At 44.3% G+C, this 9,555-nt stretch overlaps 1 long non-coding RNA gene across 1 annotated transcript; it reads left to right on the top strand.

The window, feature by feature from the left end:
• Positions 1-5,337: 5,337 nt before the first annotated feature.
• Positions 5,338-6,602, top strand: LOC136009159 (uncharacterized). Its single transcript, XR_010610369.1, has 3 exons — positions 5,338-5,394; positions 5,742-5,807; positions 5,893-6,602. It is a non-coding gene; the product is annotated as an uncharacterized LOC136009159 (long non-coding RNA).
• The last annotated feature ends 2,953 nt before the right edge of the window (positions 6,603-9,555 follow it).

The raw sequence follows: 9,555 nt of genomic DNA, 5'->3' as shown, positions 1-9,555 counted from the left end.
AAAAAAAATTGTTTATACTGATAGCAATGAGCTCTTTGTTGTTCTTGTTTGTTTTTTTTTTTTTTTTGGGGGGGGTGGTACAGAGTTGGTTGGGGTTTTTTTTGTGATAGACTCTCTTTATACATGGTCATGTTTTAAACTTGGCTAGTTGGTGATTTTCACCTTATTTTGTAACCTGGTTTCCTTTTAAAGGACATGTAACTTCTGTACTGTGATGCATTTAATACCTACACAGAGAGGCAGTCTGTGAATGGGCAAGGATTTGGCAGCTATAGCCACTGTATGCTACTTCTCAGCAGCCTGTTGAAACTCTAATGACTGATCTAATAAACCAGAAGTATTAGAAGGTCAGAGTGAGCAACATTGCTCAGTTTGACCTTCCATTATTTATGGTTTGTCACAACAGCTACCAAAGCTCCAAGCCAGGGGCTGATAAGAAGGTGAATCAGCAGCACAGCCATGACACTGCAACATTCCGGCTTTGTGTGAATAGTGACCCTGCACTGTGGTGACCTGTGCAACCACCCATGACACATGTCCCTAAAGGTGGTCCCTGCCCATTCAGCATTTCACGTGAAAATTCTTTTTTGCAAAGTTCAGCATTAGCAATACAGTTGGCACTCAACTATTTTTATTTTTTTTTTACCTAAAAGACCTAGACACCCAAATAAGCTTTGGATTCAAAGGCTCCTCTTTTCATAACAGATCTATTTTCATGCTGTTCTGACCATAATTTAACCATTAGCTATATTATGTGGTGCTAAATATAAACCCCAAGCAACCAAACAATCTAAAACTCAGAGGCATCAGGGCATCAGATGCAATTACATCTCCCTCGCCTGAGACAGAGGGAGCTCATTCAAGCAGCAAAACTGTTTGTGGGAGCAAGGAATGGGCTGGAAAGACTGACCTGCTACCTAAGGTTAACTCCTGGATGTGTTTTAGCACAGATTAAAATGGACTGGAGTAAGGTTGGCGCAACCCACTGGTTGAGTTTTACAGTCTTCAGTATGTTAGATTCTCAGTGGGATCACAGATCTGGAAAAGCCCCTGTGGACTAGTTGTTCAGCTGTGGGACAGTACAGAGGCTAAGGAGTCCAAGAAGCCAGACATACTCTAATCCAAGTCCAGAATTAATGTGATACAGCTGCCCATAAATCAGGCGTTCACTGTTGTTCACTTGTGTGTAGATCAGGTAACCACATTAACAGCTCTGAGGGTTTTGTTACATTCATTTTATAATTTTTATACTGTCAGGATGCAAATGTGAACATTATTTTAACAGATTCTGATGTAATCAATAGTAGTGTTCCTTACTTCAACAGTGAAAGCACTTTTCCTGGAAGCAGACAAAGTGGTAATCTTGGTCAGGTCATTAAAGGCTGTGAATTTGTCTCTGCCCATTTCACATAATTTAACAGATCATGAAAACATACTTTTGAAGGCTGCCAATCCAAAGCACAAACTACATGCCGTAACTAATGAGGAGTTTAAGTATGACTCCTTTTCAGAAGACAAAGACAAATGCTCTGAATTGCTTCAGTGTCTAAATACCCATTAAACTCTTCCTAAGGTTATTAACTTTCAGGATTGGCTTCCCCAAAGATTTAGGAGAGGTACTCAGTCAAAATATCCTTAAAGTTAGTTACAATGCTGATAACTCTCAAAATTTGATTGTGAGTGTCACAATATTTGGGGGCTTTCCCAAGCTTCAGATTGCAGAACAAAATGTTCTTGCAAAATTCTCAGCTCTTATTTAAAAGGCATACAACAAAACCAAATTCTGTTCTGCACTGTTTCACTAAAAAAAGGCTTAAAACATGTACACCCCAAACTCATAAACCGGAAGGAAGACAAAAAATATTTAATTTGGATCATCTCATGAGACATCCATGCAGAATTAGCAACACTTTGTTTGCCTTCTGTTACAAAGCCCATGGAAATTCCCATATACAGTGATCTGGAGAAAACTTACTGGAGTATTTCTATTGGAAAAATTAAATTGACAGGCCAGGGTTCACTTAGTTTACTTTAAAAATAAGGCAGCTAACAGGACTGTCTTTTCTGAGGAATGAGTGAAGGTCAACAACCAATTACACATTGCTTCCACCAGTCAACGCATGCAGGAAGATAGTCACCTTCGGCCAGTCTAACGAGTCCTTTTCCTTCCTTTAAGTTACTGTCCTTTTGATTAAAAACTTCCCTCTTGCTTTGAGTATCAGATTCTGACACTATGGAGATAGAGAAGCAAAGACTTGAGGATATACCAAAGCAATTGCCACCTCCAAAAATCTGGAGGCTTAAATGAAAATTAGTGTATGACTCCACACAGAGCAGAGACAAGTTTGGCATATACATGGAAAGAAGTGGAAGAAATAGAAGGCATTGTTTCAGTTCCTGATCCAGACAGATTGAAAAAAGCTCATAGTTCATGATTCTCTCCTTCATTGCAGGATATTTTCCTGTTTCTGGGGGTTATTTTTCCAAATTCTGTGATAGAAGAACTGGCTTGGGTACATAGCCTCTATCTGTAAAGATTAAGCACTGATAACAATTTTGATGTGGTCTTTTCATGGAAGTTAGGATACCATCTTTTCCAACTGGTAGTGACATATTAAAATCTCCCCTAAATATGATCTGATACGGTCCAGTAAGGTCTTTTTGTTCTAGCACTTGCTAACAATAAATTCCTTGAGATTAGACTGCCATTTCCGTGGAAAGTGTAATCCATTTATTTTTACTCAGAAAACCTTAAATAAATCAAGAAGAGCCTTTCTGAAAAATTGCCTCCTTTCTGCAGCCATTCTTCTGCTTCTAAGACCAACAGATAAACAGTAAGTAGGACTCTTGAATCTAAGTAGAAGGTAACTGTGAGTGAGCTGCTGAGACTCTGTTTCTTTCAGTGGCAGCATGGGTGTAAACCAAGTCAAAATCACCATGTAAACACAGCCTAACTATCACCATGCATGTGACAGGCAGCCTGACAACCTAACTTCAGATTGCAGATTCCCCTGGGCAGCAGAGATAGGTTTCACAACATCTAAACCTCTTTGAACATTCTGCACTTCATAATGCCTTCCCTAAATATTGCGGCTATGAAGCTGAAATTGCAGGCTACAGAGGTGTATGCCCAGCACAACCGCCACCGGATGGGATTTTGGGATTTATTACAGTAGCTCTTAACTGTGATTATAAGAAAAGCAACCCACAATCTACTAGTGTGTACTACTAGACTACTAGTTTGTCTATTTTTGGAAGAGGATAATTCATTAATTCAATACATTACTTGAGTGTCTCTTTTGTTTTTTGCTGGATATTATAGCAAAGGTGATGAGGTTATGTGATTAAATGTTTCTGGTATGTGGTAATGTATTTTTCCCAGCCTTTTCTGTGCCCTCCTCTTCCTCCCCCTCCCTTTCCCTCTCTCCTTTGATCCACATGGACATATGTCAAAAGATGCCATTTTTGAGCTGGCCTGGAATCAGCTAATTTACATCACTTGTTTTCATCTTCATCCAGCACTCAGCAATTGTAACGTAGCTCCCAATCTGTAAGAATAAGTATTTTCTGCTTTACACTCATGTATACGTCCACAATTTACATGTCATGTGCCACATGCCTAAGAATCACTGCTAACCACTTTCATTTCAATTAAAATGCATCTTATTGAAAAGTCGTGTTTAAACTAAACTAATTAGATATTAAAAAAAGTAAAAATAAAATAAACAACCCACCACATAGTAGGATTTAAATTCCAAAGACCTTTCATGCTGCAAATTCTACTATTCAAGCAGTGGGAAAACAATTCAATTACATGCAAGGGCTTGCAGAGACTTGCTTAATGCACAATGAACATGCTGACCAAATACTCAGTCCTCTATCACAGAAGTATCTGAGAGGACTAGGACAGCTGTAGTCTTCCTGATTTTGGGCCATCACAGAGAATGGGATGACAGATGTTGAGCTATTCTTTCAGTGCAGATAGGAACTCCTCTCTGTCAAACAAAGAAGATTGACAGTCTCAGAGCCCAGTTTATTTGTATAAAAAATGCCAGCTGCTTCTTCTAACAGTTGAAGGCAGTATTCCTAGCATAACAGGAAGTAGATGAATAAATTAATAACTACTAATATGATGTTATCTGTTGAGTGACTCTGTGGAAACAGTAATTCCACCAAAACGTAGCATAGACTTAACATCAGTTTTCCCCATGGAATGAAACGTGTCTGTACTACTGAACATACCAGGTTCCTAAATTCCAACTTGAAGCTCTCCCCAAGTTTTGTGCAAGATCTAATTAATACCTTCTGCTATCGTATGTGAAACATTGAGTGCATCTTCTCTCTAAATATACATATAAAAGTAATTTTAAACTCTGTCTGGTGGGCAGTATGTTTCAATGTAAACATATTTCTGATGTACCAATGAATGTCCAGAAAACCCATTTAGCTATTCAATCTCTTTTATCTGCTTTTAATACAGCATGATACAAACTGATATTTAAACGGCAGTTATTCACTATTAAATGTTTCATTAGCCAAGAACATCTAAGGGGGAAAAAACAGCTTATCCCATAAAAGTTCATATTGAAAGGCAGTACTTGAAAAGCACAGAGTCAGTACAGAAACAGATTATAGTCCGATTATAAGCATTTCCTAGTCACTAAATCTGCAAATTCCTTCTTATTAACCGAGCCTCAAGTATTCAGACCCGAGCACGGGGAGGCGAGTGATTTACTGTTATCTACCCCTATGAGCTCGGCTGGCATTGCTTTGAAAAACTAAGGTTTGTTTCTGTTGGTACTGAACAGGTTACAAACCGACGCCCGAACAAGCAGCAGGCCCTCTCCATCCCTGGTAGCGGCCTCACTGCCCCCGACCACTCCTCCACACGGCAGCCGAAGCCGAGCAGGGCAGCACGCCGGGATATGGAGCTCGGAGCAGCGGAGAAGGCGGGATGACAGCGCCCCACACACATACACCTGCACCAACCTAAAATGGCGCGCCCCTCGCACTTTGCAGCAACACCTCTCCTCCCCACCATCCCGTTGTGCTCGGTGCGTGGCGCCGCCCTCAGCAAAGGCAGCGGCAGCACTCGAAGTACCCCGGTCGGGGTGGCGGCGACAGCGGTGTCTCGACCGCCTGCGAGGGCGCAGCTCCCGCCGAGAGGGCGGAGTAGGGCGGGAGCAGGCGGAGGAAGGTTGGGCGGAGGAGGGTTAGGCGGGGTGGACCTCTCCTTTAGTGCTGCGCCCTCCCAGCCTGTCAGAGCAGGGGGTGAGCGTGATTAAAGGGGAGGGTCATTGGTATGTGTGTGCGCGTACACACGTACTACGTGTACGTGGCGTGCGCGACGGAGTGTGCCAGGGACTGCGGGTTCAGGGTGCCCTCCTATTAGCGGTTTGTTTTGTAGGGGTTGGGTGTAGTCAGACTGTACAAATGGATGCTGTCTGCTCTTTGCGTACAGGTGCATTTAGCCTGTGTGTGGGTCAGTAAGACTCAGATGGCAGGGTGTGGGTCCGGCAGAAGGTCACATCTATCATCTGACAGGGAAAACCCAGGCTCTCTGCCTTGAATCCTTCTGACAGGTGTAAGGGTATTTCTTCTCGACATACTTAGGCCCCAGCCTTCTTCAGTGTGACCCAAGTGTTTATCTCAGTGTTGTTTCTAGGACAAGGACAGCCCTCTCCCCCATTGTGGCAAGTCTGTACATATTTAATGATTATTTTTCCCCCTCTTTGAAACAGGTAACCACAGTAAACTTCAGCTCAGACATTGCTCTGTTTGAAGAACAATTTTCCATCAGCACAATAGTAAGTGGCCTTTTGGAAGAGGGATGTGTTTTACTATCAGCTGTGTCTACTTCATCGAGGGTCACTCTGGCCTTTTGTCTTGTAGCTGTTGCACAGATCAGTTGTTGAACAATTAGCTAAACACACCAGGAGGAATGGCATTGTCTTCTCCTCAGTGCTCAGTGTCCACTGGATCTAAAATGTCAGCCTATGTGTTCACCTTGGAGTTGGGCTCCTGGACTCTGCACTGCCATCACCGCTTTGGCCATTTCAAGAGCTCTCATTGCATCCCTTGTACAGCAGAGCTCTTGCCCTTCACTGCCATGTTTTCCTTCAGTCAGTCATGGCAGAAACACTGGATGCAAAGGCTAGAGGAAATTGTTCAGGGTTTCCTGCTGATTTAAACCAAACCTGCCCGTTCATAGTTGCCAGGTAAACAGGGCACCTTCTTGTTGGATGTTACAAGAAATAGTGCAGTGATTTCCACTCAGAGAAACAGACCCATGTTCTAGGTGCTTGTGAACACTGACCCTTCTATGAAATCTTCTGGTCATCTCAGAACTTAATAAAGGTAGAATGGACCCAGTCACCCAAACAGACACAACACATTAGATTGCTTCAACATGAAAGCTCAAGATCTTCTCATTGCATCGGTCCTGAAATGTCATTCTAGCTCCCAGTGGGGCTATCCTCCATCACTTCACACACGTCAGGAGTGCGGAGATGTTTGCGTTCAATAAGGGTAAAATCAATGAAATATATATCCACCGTGAGTGTGATCAGATTGAGGATAAGGTGAGCATCACACAAGGTAAATGTACTGGGCAGTTATGTGCAGGGTAACATACTGGTTGTGAGAAAACGACTTTGTCAGCGTGGCTACGTTCCCCCCAGGCACAATCTCAGTGGTGTCCTACGTGCTCCCCAAGCAAAAGGAGAGAAAAGTGACCCTGTTAATGAAATACTGAATTTCATACTTCTATTCCACAGGTCCTAGACATAGTCCAATGAACCCACACCACACCAAACTATCATAAAAAAAAAAATTGAGCCACTTGGGTTTGAGGTTATTTTAGGAATTGGCAGGCACATGGTTTATTCTTGAAGACACGAGCACAAGTCTCCTCTGATGGAAAGAAAAAACCCGTCATGGATAAGGAGGTGTTTCCAGCCTGTCTCTTCAGGACTAACTGGATTTATGATGTGAAGGCGACCTTGGAGAATTGCCAAAGTGGTCTGGATCCCCGGGGAAGGGGTGCAGGATCCATGCCGCCCCCCACAAAGGTAACACAGGCCCTAAGGGACGAAAGCAGGATCGCCCCCCGCCCCGGTAATCGCTCCAGGAGAAAGGTGCCTTCCTTCCGCTGGTCTGCGGGAACGGGGTGTTGGGGAAGCCCTCGCCTACCACACATCGCACCTGTGTTCGCCTAGGCCATGGCATCCTCTTAAAAAATATATTTATTTTTATATATATACCGCCCGGCTGTTGTGAAGGTGCTTACCCGAGGAGCCGGCAATGCAGCAGCACTTCATTTTCAGCGTAATTCACTAGGGGAAAAAATAGAAGGGGCTCATTATTGTGGTTGATAAACATAGGAAAAGCACATGCCTGACCTTTCATTTGTACAATTAATTGTTCCAGCTGAAAGAAAATGAGTCTTAATTGTGCGCAGCTTCCTAGAGGATCAGCTGTGTGTGCCCCTCCGCGCTCAGAAAAAGGCGGCGAAGTTTTCCGGGAGGCTTTTACTTCCCACTAGGGCAGGAACAAGAGGGCTATACCGCCCTCCCCCTTCCCCCCCCCCCCCCCCCCCCCCCGGTTCTCCCCTGGAGGGAAAGAATACTGAACTATACTGAACTATAGCTATATTTAAGCAACCTGCAGCATTTCACTCAGTTTTGTAGGGCGGTGTTTTCCTCAAGCGTTTGCAGTGCCATTTCGCGCCTGTAATAAGGAAATGCCTTATAATGCGCTGTCAAACTGCGTTTCAGAGATCAAGGGTTAGCTCGAAGGAGAACCTTAAACCCGCACACTGAATTTGGCTGCGAAATCCCGCCGGTAGCAGTGGGTGGTCAGGGTTAGGCGGGGGACTCCCTAAGCCCTGCACGGGTATCCAAACGGGGCACCCCATGCGGGCTTCAAAGGAGCCGGCGACTTGCCCTCTCACGATCCCCCAAGCCCTACTAGGGAAGCGAGCCTTGGTGAGTCGGAGGGGACCCCAGATTCCTCCCACAGCACCAACAGTTCCGCCTGCCTCTGTGGGTCTGAAGCCCACGGGAGACTGAAGGTTTGCTTCTTTCAGGACGGCTGGAAAAGTCTTTTTGTCTGGCCCCGGTGGATGATTAATAAGCCCCCGGCACCGATCCTACCCTCGGCATCGCAGCGGCGCTCAGCCCGCGGAAAGACACAGCGATCGGGCCCTTTCCTGTATCGCGGATGAGTTGCCGTCCCGGGGATTATGACCGTCGCAAACGCACATCTTCCCGACAGCGGTTTTTAGCATCTAAATCCCAAAGGTGCAAATTCTGTGCCCCTTAATAGAGCACAACTCCCATTGACTTCTATCCCATTGACTTCAATGTGAATTTCGCTCCATTAAGGACTTGCAGGATTTGGCCTAAACTGACCGCAATAATTTTGCTGCCGGTAATGGAGCTTCAAAGCCGTCCCTAATTAGCCGCCGAGCAAGAATCGTTAAACACGCTGTGCAACCTGGTGTGTGCTACGAGGGGATGAGGAACAGCCGAGCGGTCCTGCTCACACACGCAGAAGCTTAGAAACCACGTTCAGATGCAATTGCAACTTATGCAGGGACAGCTAGGGAAAAAGGGTGTCTGACGACCCACGTTATAGCTGCTGTGCCTTAGCATGGGAGAAGGGGAAAAAAACCCTCTGAAAAGTTATGGAAGATTTGGCCAGACACTCAGCTCCCCTTTCCCCCCTTTTAAAGATGAGTTTAAAAGAATCACAGCCTACGCTGCTGCTTCTATTTATCAAAGATAAACCTAATTAGTTGTGTTTATCCATCACCTGGAGCACTCCTAACGAGTTATGCTGAATCCCAGGGTGCCTCCGAGCAGTGACTTGCTGTAGCTTGGGCTGGATGAGTTTCAGCTTCACGTCTAGCTTCGTGACTAGCAGTTGTCTCAGTAAGGAGTGGTAGGGGGGAAACACAGCAGAAACACAGTCTGCTTTAGCTGGATTCAACGGTGACACCAAGCGCTTTCACGACACGATCGTCCTGCAGTCGCCCTTTCCTCAACTCCACAGCTGTAGATAAGAGAAGCGGGAAGAAATATCTCGTTGTTATTTAGTCGCCTAACTTAAGGGCTTTTACATGTACATTTAAACCCCTGCAGGATGCTTATTACCTGTGAATTTTCATTTGGAAAACAGCATTTTTCTCTTGAGCTAAAATACTCAACCGGTGAGGATGATGCAAATGCTTTCGATTCTTCAAGGTGAAATGCAGAGAGGATAAATAAATAAATAAATAAACAAATGTTTAAATACCATAAACTTCTAAGGCTGTTATGCCAAACCTTCTAGAAGAACTAAGCCACACGAGAAGAAAGCCCGCCCCAAATCTCTAGACATACCCAGTTTATTTCATTTTTTAAAACATGGGTTCGGAAGTTTTCGTCATTATTCTAGGCAAAGTATGCTCAACAGATGATAGCGGAGATGCAGCCAGAAAGCAACTCCAGCTATTTAAACTGCCAAATGAGACATAAAGCCGCATTGTAAAAATCATCTGGAAAACAGGTTTTC

This window comes from Lathamus discolor, chromosome 2, assembly GCF_037157495.1.
Source record: "Lathamus discolor isolate bLatDis1 chromosome 2, bLatDis1.hap1, whole genome shotgun sequence".
Taxonomy (NCBI): domain Eukaryota; kingdom Metazoa; phylum Chordata; class Aves; order Psittaciformes; family Psittacidae; genus Lathamus; species Lathamus discolor.
Note: the sequence above shows the minus strand (reverse complement) of the source record. Positions and strands in the feature narration are given on the sequence as shown.